Genomic DNA, 13,427 nt, shown 5'->3' on the forward strand with positions numbered 1-13,427 from the left:
AAAGGACTGTATGAATCCTAGAGCTTCTTCCCCACATGTGTCTGCTGTGGCTTCCTGTGCTTTGGTGCTTGCCTTCCACAGCTAGTGCACATCCCAAGGGCAGTTCTGTGATACAACTCCAATTTATGGAGAGTTTTAATGGACACACGGATATTAAAGCACCAGGGTTAATTATTCAGAAAATGTTTCAACTGACTTGCTTTTCATCTCCCCCATGATGGGTAGCTTCAAAGCCTACAGTTGCCTTCTGGTAAGGAGAGACATCCTGCCCTTGTATGAGTAGTAGTCTGAGCCATTTGCTCTTCACATTCCAGAAGGTGAGCACCTCAGAAGAACCTTCTCTTCTATGAGAGGGGTGAAAACTGAGGCTCAGCGAAACTTACCTGGGACATAAAACTGTGACTGGTACTTCATCGCAGAAGGAAGAAGGGTCTGCTCTGGTGTTGTAGGTTATTATTTCCTTTGAGAAGGAAAAACAATCATTGTTACTGTATGAAAAGACAAGGTCCTCATGATATTCTTTAGTTCCTGGGATCTGATAAAATTCTGTGATTATTATTTGCATCCTAGTGACTTTCTTCCATATGCCAGATATGATCTTGAAAACTTTAAAAAGCTTCCCCTCTAGGAGTATAATGTTATAGATCCAGTAGTCCTCTGTCTTCCCCATTCTGTTGTATTTAAATGTTTCATCTGAGCTCAGAGTTATTTGTTTTTATTTTGTTCATTGCATAGAGAAGAAATAATTATAGTCCACTTAATCAGCTTTTTGGAAGAGTTGGCCTTCACTGCCTGTTGGAAGACTAGGGTTTTTCTTTTTTAATCAAAACCTAAGATATCATGTAGATTATATGATATATGATAGTTATATTTATCTTTATTTTGCTTATGTTTGATTTCTTTCCCCACATCTGATCAGTTCATGTCTTCTGTATTGAAAGCATTCTGAGGTCAGGCTCAGTGGCTCATGCTTGTAATCCCAGCACTTTGGGAGGCCGAGATGGGAGGATCGCTTGAGTCCGGGAATTCAAAACCAGCCTGGGCAATATAGAGAGACCCTATCTCTACACAGAATTAAAAAATTAACGGAGCATGGTGGTGCACACCTGTAGTCCCAGTTACTAGGGAGGCTGAGGCAGGAAGATCACTTGAGCCTCAAGGCTGCAGTGAGCCCTGATTGTGCCACTGCACTTCAAACTGGGTGACAGAGCAAGACCCCCATCTCAAAATACATAAATAAATAAATAAAGTAAAATAAAGAAGAGAAAAGAATAAAAAAAAAAGGAAAGTATATCATGGGATATCTAAAAGTTGACTGTAGTATGAAATATGTTATTATTATTTTTTTGAGATGGAGTTTCACTCTTGTTGTCCAGGCTGGAGTGCAGTGACACAATCTCAGCTCACTGCAACCTCTGCTTCCCAGGTACAAGGATTCTCCTGCCTCAGCCTCCCGAGTAGTTGGGATTACAGGCACCTGTCACCATGCCTGGCTAATTTTTGTATTTCTAGTAGAGACAAGGTTTCACCATATTGGCCAGGCTGGTCTTGAACTCCTGACCTCAGGTGATCTGCTTGCTTCAGCCTCCCAAAGTGCTGGGATTACAGGCGTGAGCCACTACACCCAGCCAGACATATATTATTGAAGAGTAAGTAGTATAATGGTTATAAACACTGAGCAAGGCCTTAGCAAAATAGGTAGCTACTATTATGTGGCTTAGGGAAATGAAAATAGCTCAGTGGAGCTAGAGTATAGGTAGTATAGGGTAATTTAAATAAAAGTTAAAGTATATTTAAGCTTAGTATGTCTACAAAATTAGATTAGAAGAAGAAAACCAAGACCTTTAGTGATAGGAATTACATGTAATTTTTTTTTTTTTTTTTTGAGACGGAGTTTCACTCTTCTTGCCCAGGCTGGAGTACAGTGGTGTGATCTCGGCTCACTGCAACCTCCGCCTTCTGGTTTCAAGCGATTCTCCTGCCTCAGCTTCCTGAGTAGCTGGGATTACAGGCACCCATCACCACACCTGGCTAATTTTTGTATTTTTAGTAGAGGTGGGGTCTCACCATGTTGGCCAGGATGGTCTCAAACTCCTGGCCTCGCGATCTGCCCACCTCAGCCTCCCAAAGGGCTGGAATTATAGGCATGAGCCACTTTGCCAGGCTGTAAGTTTTAAAGAACCATTTACTCAGTTACAACCAGTAAAGCAGGCATGTTTCAGAGGAGAGTTTAGTCATTGTTTGCTTAATTGTCAGGAACAATACAAACTGCTCTGGAAGAATAATACGGGTATGTGCAGGAGGTGGGAGGGCGAGAACAACAGCTTTTTGAAGGGGTGTTTGTTTCTGTGTGTATCAAGAGAAGGAAGGAAATGGGAGCTGACCAGGGTCAGCGGCGATGAAGACTCGCTCTCCTGTCCCAGCTCATTTCTGTTTGCTCTAACGACGACAGCAGGGCTTGGAACAAGTTTGCAGGGATGAAGGCCTGACCAGAACATCAGAGAAACAATCCAAGAGTGAGGTACTGCAAGTGCTAGTAGACCTACGATCAAGGATGGACAAAAAGGGAATTCTTTAAGCAGAAGGCGGGTGGCAGGCAGGAAAAAAGTACAGGGGCTTTCAGTCCCCAGGGAAAGCTGTGACAGGGGCACGATGCTGCAGTTCCCTGCTCTCTTCTCTCCCCTCCCTAGAAAAAAACAGAAAATGAAGCCACCAGGAAGCACACTATTCAGCAGAAAGTGGTAAAACAATGTAATTGAGGGAGTTATAGACTTTCTTCCTGAATAACTCTGTGTTAGATAGCCCTCCCCCAACTTTTGTGGGTTCAAAATGACCTTGTGTGGAAGCAGAGGGATTGCCCTGATGGCCCTGGATGGGCATGCAATTGAGTGATGTTGGTCTAAGATACTAGAGGCTCATCTTTCTACAATGATGAACAGTTGAAAAGCAAAGTATCTAATAATAGGCTGGGTGTGGAGGGGGTGGATGTCTTTTCCATTCTTTCCTTTTCCAGCTCCTGAAGCCTGGGGGAATAAGCAAGAGGGATGTTGAGCTCTTGATTAGGTTTGTAACCCAGACACTACTGGTCCTGATGAATTAAGAGAACATTAAGGCTGTAGCCAGGGACACCACATTTTTCATTTAACCAAATTGATTACAGCTCTGACTCTCCTAATAGCCTGGGAAGGCAGGCTGGCTTCCTCCGACGTGCTTAGGAGAAGAAGTTGGGGCACCAGATTGACACAAGGCTTTGATCAGAACAGTAGGCAGCTGAGTCTGCTGCCGTGGAAAAGTTGAAGCGTATCAGGCCAGTTCGCTTGGCTTGATTCTGTGCGAGGAGGCTGCAGCCCTCTTTCTGGCTGGAGTCCTGCAGATACTCGTTGTTGGCATGGACGGCAGGAAGGAGCAAATAGAGTAGAGCCAGAGCCTTTGGGGAAGCAACAAGTCCTGGAACACACCTGGCTAAGGGTGGGGGTGGTGGGTAACCTCTTTGAATGTAAAGGTCTCATTCTTAGTCCATTGTAACTTGGCTCCCCACTTCCTCCACTGCCCTTGTTATGGCTGCTCCACAGGTGAAGGGGGAGGGCCTCTGTGACTCAGGGGCTGTGGGCACAGCTTCAGCCTGATTGAGAACTCCCCAGAGGTCTTCCCCCACCTCTTTCATAACATCCACTGAGGTGGCAGCCACTTGCCGCCTTGCTCTGAGGCAAGCCAAACTGGGGATGGCCTGCCAGTAACACCTGGTATTATTGGCACAGTGATCTGAAAAGTGCCCTCCACTGCCTCTTCTCTCCCCAAAGCCTGAATCCCACTTGTTCTTTGCATCTCCTCATATTGCATTCATTCCACCTCTCACTCACTCACCTAGTACGTATTGAAGACTGACCTCAGGCCATGTACGATTTTGTACCCAAAAGCGAGGCAGGATGCTACAGTCCTACTATAAAAGTTAACTCCAGGCCAAGCGCAGTGGCTCATGCTTGTAATCCCAGCACTTTGAGAGGCCGAAGTGGGTGGATCCCTTGAGGTCAGGAGTTCGAGACCAGCCTGGTCAACATGGCAAAACTCCATCTCTACTAAGAATACAAAAATTAGCCGGGTGTGGTGGCGCACGTCTGTAATCCCAGCTGCTCGGGAGGCTGAGGCGGGAGAAGCCCTTGAACCCAGGAGGCAGAGGTTGCAGTGAGCCGAGATCACGCCACTGCACACTGCACTGCAGGCTGGGTAACAGAGTGAGACTCGTCTCAAAAAAAAAAAAAAAAAAAAAAAACAAAGAAAGTTAACTCCAAAAGAGTTAAAGCGGATATTCAAATTGTGCTGTAAGGAAGTTCTGGTGCTGCCCTGGCACCTGGGTAGGTTAGGAAGGGCTCCGCTTTGCCCTTGCTGCCCTTCTCTTTCTCGCAGGCTCTTCCGAAATGCCACCACTTACTGTCTGCAGCTCCTTGGTCCAACGCACCATTCAGGGACTGTTTCCCCACCTGCAAACTGTCCACGCAAAATGCCCACCTTAAAGGGATGTCTTACGTATTAAGCAAACTAACATGTGTGAACGCCCTGTCTTTAATAACCAGTAGCGTCCTCCTTTTCTTTCCACCGTCTTCCAGCTCCTCTGTCCTTACCACCCTGCAGTTCTTCCTCTCCCCTCCGCCGTTCTATTTCCATAGGCCTCAGGCACCGCTGTCTTCTCTCAAGCATCCTCCTCTTTCTCACCCATCCTTTAGGCTCAGAAGCCCCCACCATCCAGGTGGCCAAGATAGGTAGCGGTGACCTAAGCGGAGAGGGGAGGAGGGGAGGCCAGGGGTTCAGGAATCCCAAAATGGCCATGGGGAGGGTGGCTCCTGAGCCCAATAATTTAGCCTTGAGCTGCAGTGGGTTCGGGAAGTTGGAGAGAAGGAGCTGGCTAGAAAGGAGACCGGCCCTCTGAGGTGGGGAAGATAGAGCCCCGCCTTCCTGCTGGGGAAGCCCCCTCCTTGACCTTGAGCAGGAGGCGGGGGCGCCGAGCGCCTGGGGGGCTGCGCAGAAAGGACCCGTCCCGGGGGGCAGGCCCGCCCTCCGCCTCCTCCAGGCCTCCTCCGCCTCGGTCCCCGCCCTCCCGCGCCGCTTGGTCTCCTCCCCTCACTGCAGCGCTCGCCGCGCGCGCCCATCGATCAGGCCCCCTCCCTCTGCCGCCTCGGCGCAGACTGCTAAGCTCAGCAAGTCTTGCGGCAAAGGCACTTCGGAGCCGAGTTGGGGCAGCGGTGGAGCGGGGACTTCGCGCCCCAGGAGAACGGGCGCCCCTGCGAAACCGTCGCCAGCCCCGCGTCCTTGCCGTCCGACGCCCCCTCACATTGGCGACCCCGGATCTCTCCTGCCTCCTTCGGGTCGCTCTCCGGTAAGTCCATATCCCCGCCGGTGGGGGCACGGACCTCCCTCTCCAAAGTTTCTCCTTTCCTGCTACTAAGTCGAGGGGCCACGGGGTGGTCTGGCTCCCGAGAGCTGAGTAGGGTTGGGGAAGTTTGAGGCCAAGGGGGCCGGGAGTCCGCACCGTCCTTTGGGGCAGTTTGGAAGCGTCCGGATGGAAGGTTCGTCTCGGGGAGCCGGACCCGAGGGGCGAGGAGCCGGCTCCTCTGAGGGACTGGGGCTGGGCTGGGGGCAGATTTCCTCCCGCGGTCTCCCCGCGAGTTGCTGCAGAGAGGGGCGGGCCACGTGTCCCCTGCACCGGCCGGCTCTGCGCCCCCGTCCCTCTCTCCTTTCCCTGGGACGCCCCCACTCGCGTCTAGCCCAGCCCCCGCCAGCCCCAGCGGTCTCCAAGGAAGGTTCTTTTGCCCCAGTCTCAAGCTTCGGGGACCCCTGGCACCGCCGTCGTGGGAAGTGGGGCAGGGGAGTCGGGTCTGTGCGTTGGGAGCCGGAGACCCTGGGTCAGGGAGAGGTTGGGGAGACAGACTGTAGGGGCCATCTGGAAGCAACGGGCACGAGGAGCTGGGGCAGGGGCCCAAGAAGGGGCTGGAGGCGCCCCTCCCCTCTCTCCAAATCTCATGACTCAGCACGACCTAGGACGCCCCGTCCCTGCTTCAGCTCTGTCCCCAGGGCTAGGCTCGCAGCCTGGCGGGTGCTGACAGCCCGACTCTCTTTTCTGGACTCTTCCATGTACCTTTCCCATTTGGGGTGCCCCCTTCCCCTGCCTATGTTCCTTCCCCCACCTCTGGGGCACAGGGCTTTTATTTTTCAACTAGAAAGAGGAGCTTTATCGTTTCACATCCCACTAAGCCAGGCCCCCTCATCCTGTCTCCTCCTCCCTTTTCATCCCCCCATTCCACAGGTGCCTCCAGGACACCCCCAGCCCATGGCTGGTGGGGTCTCTCCTGGCAGGGCAGTGTCCTCCCCTATCCCTGGCTGAGGTGGCAGAGTAGGTGCTCTCCCCACAGCAGAAGGGAGTGCAAGGACAGAGGAGGTGCTGGCCCAGGAGGGGCCACTGCAGTGGGGAGGGAAGGGCAGAGGCCCCGTGGGCAGGTAGTCCAGGTTGGGTTGGCTTATGAGGAGGAGGAAGTCCTTAGGATCTGGGGGCGCCCAGGAAGCCAGAAAGGTGAACTGGGGTCTGACCTGGAAAGCAAAAGGGTGCCCTTCTCCCTCCCCTACTGCTGCTGCCCTGCGGGGCCTCTCCCAGGTGAAATAAATTGTCCTCCCTCCAATCTATCCGGCTCCCCATAACCTGGCACTTCATTACAGGGGGTGACAGTGAGAAGCAGGGAAGCCCTTAATCCTTTCAACCATCTCTCCCTAGTTAAGACTAAGTCCAGCTTTGGGGCTTCTAGAAACATCTCTGTGACCAGCAGAGGTGCTGAAAAAAGCCATGCCCAGTGCCCCTAAGGTGGGCCCGAGTGGCAAGTGGGAGGGGGCGGGGTGGCTCTGATGCAGTGGGACGTGCCTGGCATCCTGGTCCTGTGGAATGAGAGCGGTGGCCTGGCAGGCACTGCAAACTGCAGCGTGTGTCAGGGCCCTGGGGTTGAGTCAGCGTCAGGGGTCCACGCCAGGCACACTGCGGCCTAGGGAGTCCAGCTCCAACCCATCTCCTCCCATGCCCCTGGAAAATAGCCAGTGCCCGCTGAACCACCTTTCCCTCAGGGTGGCTGCCTCTGCTCTGCTTGGCTGCCAGGCAGATCCCTGGCTTCACCCTCTAGGACTCCCCCCAGAGGCTTGGCTTTTTCTGGAGACCTCTTGGGCTTAATCCTTACCTTCTCCCCTCCTTGTCTCGCCAAAGGAGGAGGAGAGGGAGGCAGAGGAAAGTTTCTAGGTTATAGCCTCACATAGACCTGGCCCACCGTCCCCTGGAGGAAGAGAGACCAGACCACTCTCCTGGGAGTCTGCTTTGTTCTGCAGTCCAGGAGCTTGTGTCCAGGGAACTTGGGTTTTCTTTTGGGGGAAGGGGGTGATTATGTAAGAACATTTCTCTTTCAGCTTTGGGGTCTGACATCCACAGAACAGGACCAGGGGAAGCAAAAAGCGTTGGTGTTCGTAAACATTGACTTTTCACCTAGAGAAGCTTGCAACTGGCTTCAATTTAGGACTGAAGCTGGTTTCACCTGGGCAAAGCATGTACCTTGCTGAAGACCTCGCAGGGCCGGGGAGAGCCTTTCTGGAGCTGGGTCTGGGCTCACCTGCCCTCACATTGCAGCTGGAGCTCATTCTATTCCTTCTACCCTTAGGCAGCTTCCAGGCAGGTGTGGCAGGGCTGTCTATGATACTGCAGAGACCTGGGGGTGGGCTTTGGAGGTGGCTGGAGAAGCCTCTTCCCTGCCCTTCTCAAGCCCTGGGGACCAGGCTACCCCAGTGTTCCCCAGCCCCTAGGCAAGCCTGACCTCTAAGTCATTCTTTCTGCTTCCATCTGAACATTGTCCTATCTCAATGGGGTCTCCTTTTTCTTCCCCACCAGGCCTGTGCCGCCCTCTCAGGGGAGAGTAGATAGAGGGGCAGCGAGTGCAGTGGAAGCAGGGGGACAGAAGGCAGTGAGGACAGAGTGAGAGGAGGTTGGGGTTCATTTGGCTGGAAGAATGACCATCGTTCCCTTCCCTGGACAGAAACATCCTCGTGGATGAATTAAGGCTGCAGATGAGTAGAAACACTACTTCACTTGGCTTTGGGATTTGCTCTGTGGACTTCCCAATCTAGGCAGGTCCTAGCTGAAGCCAGAGTATCCCCACCCCTGAAGGTCCAGGGTGGTGGGGATACTCTTTAAGAACTGGAACAGCAAGCCAGAGGGAGTAATGGGGGCAGGGTCACTCAGTGCAGTGGTTAAATACGAAGCACCAAAGAATAGAGGCCAGGAGCTAGACAGCCCTGGGTTCAAATCCCAGGGCTGTTAAGTACAAAGTCTGATATTTGCAACAAGTATTTTATTAGTGAGTACCTACCATGTGCCACTGTTGTAGTCTCTCTGGGTGGGGAGGTGAGCACAGTGGCAGGCCCTACACGTTACTGAGCTACTCAGCATCCGTTCTGCATTCATTCCACTATTGCATTTTGAGAATCTATGCTAGGCAATGGAGGTTCAGGTGGGAACAAAACAGACCTGTTTCCTGCCCTCGTGGCATTTACAATCTAGTGAATATCACACAATTAGATAATTACATAAAGAATTCATCATGACTGTACCAAGAGTTATGAAGGTATGTGGGATGCTTCGAGAGCATGTAACAGGATGATCTGACAATGTCTGCACAGTTTTCTCTATAGAACAGAGGTAATAATGCTTAACTCTCAGGGTAGTATTGTAGAACTGATAACTATTCGTGTTATTTTAGAAGTAGCCCCTGGCCCACCAGACGGATGCAGTTCTAAATTCCCTACGTGAATAATCCATCCATAGGCAACAAGTTGATTCTTCATCTTCCACTCGTCAGAGAAGCTGGGATTCAGCTATGGCTTCTCCTGGGCTCCAGAAGCCTGTGATAAATAATATAGTTTCATTGGAGAAACATCAAGTCAGAGATTTTTTTCTAAGTGGCAGTATAGTGACTATAGCCAGATTGCTGGGGTTCATCCTGGTTCTGCCACTTGCTGTGATTTTGGGCAAGTCAATCACACTCTGTTTTTTAGTCTTGCCATCTGTAGAATGGAGCTAAAATTTGTAACTATGACGTAGGTTGTTCTTGGTGAGGATGAAATGGGTTAATTCCTGTAAAACATGTAGAACAGTGCCTGGCACGGGAGGATTAAGTGCTTTCCATCCTTGGGTGGCCTGTGTGCTCCTTTTCCTGCCCACACACAGAACACTGTCTTGGGTTCTCCAGCTGGAAGGAGCACTGTCCACCTTTGATATTCTTAAAACTCAAGGGAAGGGGTTACTCTCACTGTCTTGGTGGTCAATCCCGCGTTTCATCCCCCTCACTCGAAGACAGTTCTTTATGCCTAATGAGTCTTTTCTTGCCAAAGCTTGATTTCTGGGAAGGATTTGTCCCAGCAATCCTTCATTTTCATCTCTAGAACTGACAGTTCAAGGAAGTAGCCAGAGTGATGGGTAAATTTGGATCCAGGCCCAGAGGGACCTGACAGTCACTGTGAGCCTGGAGGCCAGAGGAACATCTAGCTGCAAGCCCCCTCCCCTAAAGAGGCTGGGTCTAAAATTAAACATCCAGAGGGACTCCGCGGGCCAGGTGCAGTGGCTCACGCCTGTAATCTCAGCGCTTTGGGAGGCTGAGGTGGGAGGATCGCTTGAGCCCGGGAATTCCAGAGCAGGCTGGGCAACATATGGAGACCCTGTCTCTACAAAAAATTTAAAAATTAGCTGGGCATGGTGGCATACCAGGTTAAGCAGGAGGATCGCCTGAGCCCAGGAGGTCGATATTGCAGTGAGCTATGGTCATGCCACTTCACTTCAGCCTGGAAGACAGTGAGATCCAGTCTCCAAAAAAAAAAAAAAAAAAAAAAGGACTCCCAAATCCAAGACAAGCAGTAGATATTGTAGAAGCTTCCTCCCTGGATCATTTTCTGATGAGGATAAAGTCCCTGCTGGCTGAGTGCCAGGGAGGAGGTTAGATTCTGAAAACCCCTCACACTTAGGGAAGTAGGATGTGAGTAGCTGGGTCCATTAAAATGGCCAAGCAGCCTCCAAATCTGAAAGAAGGGGGGGTTACCTGCTGCTGTAAAGTCAGGAGAGGCCCTACTTTGGCCAGGGACCTCAGGATTTCAGCTTTTGCTGTCAGTAACACTAAGTATCAGGCATAAGAAAGGGCAAAGTCAGTGTGGGTCCGGCACAACAGGGAACCTCAGGGCTCCTCCCTGCCGCACTCCCTGTGCCTCCCGCTCACCTGCTCCGGGATAGACCGGCTCGCAAGGGCGGTCAAGCTCTCATCACTGCAGTCCTCGGCTACGCCATTGCTGTCCCCACTTTACAATGAAGGGACAAAGGCCCAGAGAAGTTGTGTGGTTGTTCAAAATCCCCAGATCATAGGCGCTTTGCAGGGGCCTCCCAGGCCACAGCAGCTGAGTGGTCAGAACCCTTCCTCCTCTCCTCGCCCCTTCTCACCAGCTCTACCTATGGCAAATGGAGTCCGAGAATACAGGTGCGGGTCCTTGGGATGAGGCCACTCACGCGTTGAGTAGAAGCAGGAGGCTGGGTGATTGAAATCAGGCAGCAGCCTTTTCAAAAATTAGGCAGTGATTCCTTGGAGGAATTGAATCAGCTCTCCCTCCCTGGTATTGGGTTTCCTTGGGCTCTCCATAAGGGCTCTGGCACCTCCTTCAGGAACACCTGCTCTGAAACAAGGAGGGAGGCCCCGGGGTGGGCAGTCTTGAGTGCATCATGGGACACCCTGCTGAATCTGGACCTGCTCCAGCCTCAGCAGCCCTATCTGTGATGGCATGCTGATGTCATCAGCACCAAAAGCCCTTGCAGGTTTCAACTCGGCAATTAAATGGCTCCTCTGAAGCCCAGCAGCTGTGTGTGTGTGCATGTGTGTGTATTCAGGGTCCTAGGGGTAGGCTGGGGAGGAGGGCTTCTTGCAAAGGCAGGGAGAATAGGAGTTAGTTGGTGTGTGACTGCGTCTCTCCTTTGGAGACTCCAGACCTGAGAAGTCAGATCCCTATGGGACTCATAGCCTAAAAGTCAACCCTTGCGTGCAGGTGTAGCCAGAGTCTAAACTCAGCCTGAGCCAGAGCACCCCATTCCTTCCTTATTTCCTACTTTCCTCCCCGCTTTTCCTCCACGTTCCACTCCAATGCACTAAGCACCTACTGTGTAAAAGCCACCTGGGATGTAAAGGGGAACTCAAAATAACTGTGTCTGCTCTATCAGCCTGGGTGCTCCCCAAGGCCAGGGCATGTGGTTCCTCCTCCTCTCCTAGGTTCCCCCAGCCCCCAAAGTAGAGTTCTGAAGCTGGGAGCATTGGTGGTGGCTGGTACAGAGTGACAGGGCTCCCAGATACTCTCCAACCCCAGGATAGTCGCCTGTCAACACAAGTCTTTCCTCAATTACAAAGCTTGCTTCACTTCCTCCCTTCCCCTGCAGAGAAACTAGAAGCCCAAGGGCCTCATCACTGGACAGTCTGGGACCAGGAGAGGACAGCAGCTGGGTGGGGAGTCAGGAAAGCTCCCTCGAGGCATTTGTCAGGTGCCTCTCAGTAAGGCAGGGAGTCCTCAGACCATGGAGAACTCTGGCAGGACTTACCATAATTGGGTTGATACAGTGGCTCTGGAATTTAGTAATTAGGGAATATTGCAATTAGAGACGGAATTTACCCATTACTATTCCATGCATCTTAATACAGGGTGTAAGTGGTTGTAACTGTGAGCTTGGCACTAGGCATATGGGAAAATAGAAGTGAATGGAGAAATGGGATGAGGGAGGGAGGGGATGGGAGGAGCTTAACCCTTTCCATACCTAAGTAGACTGAAGGAACAGCCTAGGGGTGATGCAGGGTTAGGGTGAGCCCAGCAGCCCACTGTATTTGTAAGAGGTGACCGAGGCAAAAATCACAGGCTCCCTCTGGACCTTCTGCTGCTTTAGCTCAGGGTGGGATCAGATGCAGGGCTTGGCAGGGGCTAGCAGAGTGGTGATGGAGGCCAAGAGGGTGAGGCTGCAGGGGAGAAGGGCTCTTCTCCCAGTTTCCTGCTCAGCTGTGGAGAAACAAAAGAGTTGTAACCACCTGCAGTAGTGTACATGTGAGAGACACGAGAGGGTACCTTGTACCTTCATCTCTCCCTCCCCACTTGTTCCTTCCCCCGCCCTTCTTTTTACTCCCTTCCTCACTCCTACTCTTAGCTCCATTTTCCTCTGAAGTCAAATGAGGCATTTGTGTTATTGCAGGGCTGAGCTGGGTAGGGCCATGTGTATGGGTGGCGGAGGGAGGGGAGCGGTGGCGGCGGGGTGGGGGGGCGGTAGCGTCAAAGGGGTGGTGCTCATTTTTTCCCTTCCAGACCAGGAATGCCTTCCCCAAGGTCAGCCAGTGCTCTGAGCTCCAAAGACCTTCCCAGAGAACCTCTGCTCCCTAAGGGCTGGGTGGTTTGAGAGAAATCTCTTTTCCTCACCATTGCTTCCAGTCTGAACTAATGGTCCAGATGTGTTGGGCGTGTCCTTCCTCTTCTACACAGTGACTCAGGAAGCAGTTTTTACGCTATTTGTAGAAAGGAAGCATTTTCTGGAGTGGGGCCTCCCCTGCTTCCGCTACACCTTAACTCCCTAGATTAGAGGAGAGCTGTGAGGCCGCAAGGAAGGGGGCCTGGAGAGGGGCTTGGGCTGAGGGTGGTAGAGGTCTCTGAGGACCCTCCTTGTCTTCTGCCTCCTGTGTTTGGAGAAAAGCCCATTTAACAAATGCACAGGTCTTTACCTCTATCCCTCTTGGGGCTGTCTGGCCTCCCATTTTCATTGTCTGCCATGGATCTTTCATTGTACCAACTCAGATGGACCAAGTGACGGCCCGGTCATAGGGCCTGAGATGGGATGTCGGGAGACGGGGTGGAGGCCTGCAAGCAGGAGGAGAGGGGATCACCCAGGCAACACTCTAGAAGTGCAGGAAGGATTAACACGAACCTATTGGTTAAGTGCTGTCGGGTCTTGGAGGGAAGCAGACCTAGGACTGAAATCCATCCTCACCACTAGGAGCCAAGAAGAGTTACAGGTAAACCCCAGGAAACTCAAGGGTGGCTGTGGCTAGGATCAGTGTTAGCGGGAAGCATGGAGCTAATTGGCTGTGGGAGGGCTCCCTCTCCCAGTTTGACTCTCCCAAGAAGGCATCACTTTAATAAGGCTGCCCTGGTTCCAAATCAATCCTGACATTGCAGGAAGCGAAGGGGGAAGCACAGCTGAGAAATTGGATTAGCTCTTTGATGCTGGGAACTGTGCTGGCTGCTGCTGCTGCTGCTGCTGCAGGAGGCAGGGAAGCATCAAGAACTGAGCCTGCCATTGGCAAGCCAGCCCCAGATGTCTGAGGCTTCCCAGGGAGGTGTGTCCACCC

The 13,427-nt window shown here is 52.0% G+C and overlaps 1 protein-coding gene across 2 annotated transcripts in view; it reads left to right on the plus strand.

Annotated features, from left to right (window-relative positions):
- The first annotated feature begins 5,156 nt into the window (after positions 1–5,156).
- Positions 5,157–13,427, plus strand: part of SYT2 (synaptotagmin 2) — a 527,556-nt gene continuing 519,285 nt past the window's right edge. For both annotated transcript variants that reach the window (XM_054523093.2, XM_063716754.1), the window contains exon 1: positions 5,157–5,371. The gene's annotated coding sequence lies outside the window, so the exon portion shown is untranslated. The remainder of the gene's footprint in view (positions 5,372–13,427) is intronic.

The sequence above is a fragment of the Pongo abelii genome, chromosome 1 (assembly GCF_028885655.2).
Source record: "Pongo abelii isolate AG06213 chromosome 1, NHGRI_mPonAbe1-v2.0_pri, whole genome shotgun sequence".
NCBI lineage: Eukaryota > Metazoa > Chordata > Mammalia > Primates > Hominidae > Pongo > Pongo abelii.